General features: G+C 34.6%; 1 non-coding gene across 1 annotated transcript; it reads left to right on the top strand.

Annotated features, from left to right (window-relative positions):
- The first annotated feature begins 244 nt into the window (after positions 1 to 244).
- On the top strand, positions 245 to 350 carry LOC140859545 (small nucleolar RNA R71). Its single transcript, XR_012143082.1, has one exon. It is a non-coding gene; the product is annotated as a small nucleolar RNA R71 (small nucleolar RNA).
- Positions 351 to 1,116: the final 766 nt, after the last annotated feature.

Genomic DNA, 1,116 nt, shown 5'->3' with positions numbered 1-1,116 from the left:
TTATGATGGATATCTATGGTATTTCCTACTTCATATATTCCACCTCTCTTTGGGTTTAACATGGGTTTATCTCTAATAGAGGCAGACATATGATATAATGAATTTTCACTTAAAATTTCAAACAGTTGTCATTCCTCATCCTTACTTTTTAGCATGAATGTCCCACTGCATGATGCATCGACCATTTGTCGATATCTTTCAGATAGTCCATCATAAAAATATTGGATTAACTGCCACTTGGGTACAGCATGGTGGGGATATTTTCTAATAAGGTCCTTTAATCTCTTTCATGTTTCATGAAACATTTCTCCATCTAATTGGGAAAAACTAGTTATGGCTTTCCTTATTTGATTAGTTTTTCCTATGAGAAAATATTTCTTGAGAAACTCTCCTTGCAGCTGGTCCCAAGTTGATATAGTCATGGAATCCAAAGTATGTAGCCAGTATTTGGCTTTATCCTTAAGTGACAAAGGGAATAATTTTAACCTAAGAGCATCATCGGAGAAGTTGTGAATTTTGACAGTTGAACATATCTCAAGAAATTCTTCAAGATATTTATAAGGGTTCTCATTACTAAGTCCATAAAATGAAGGTAACATTTGGATTATACTGGACTTAATTTCATATTGAGTGGCCTCTACAGGGGGCACTTGAATACAAGGAGAGTAGGTATATGTGAAAGGAGTAAAGTACTCCTTCAGTTGCTTGGGTGGATCATTCTCCTGATTTCGGTCCATATTTTTACGTCTGTTGGCTCTAAAGGTTCTTTCTATTTCTGGATCAAAAGGTTGGATTTCTGGTCGTAACGATCTACGGCCAAGCATACACCTTACAATTATACTGTAGAGCAAACACAGAAAATTTTTCTTTTTATAATATATATTTTTATAATAAAGTGAGAAAAGAATGAAGAAAATCTAAAAAGAAGAACCTAAAAATCTTAAATCTATGAAAAGGGAGAAATTAGTTAATGTTTAGATGTTAATTGCAATCAACTTAAACAAGCATAGACTCTCTATCCTAAGGTTAACTTAGATCTAGACAGCTCCTAACTTTCAAGACCACCTTTGAGCACTCCAAGCTCAAGACTGACTAACTGACTCGGCCAGGTAAGTG

Source organism: Elaeis guineensis, chromosome 7 (genome assembly GCF_000442705.2).
Source record: "Elaeis guineensis isolate ETL-2024a chromosome 7, EG11, whole genome shotgun sequence".
Lineage (NCBI taxonomy): Eukaryota > Viridiplantae > Streptophyta > Magnoliopsida > Arecales > Arecaceae > Elaeis > Elaeis guineensis.
Note: the sequence above shows the minus strand (reverse complement) of the source record. Positions and strands in the feature narration are given on the sequence as shown.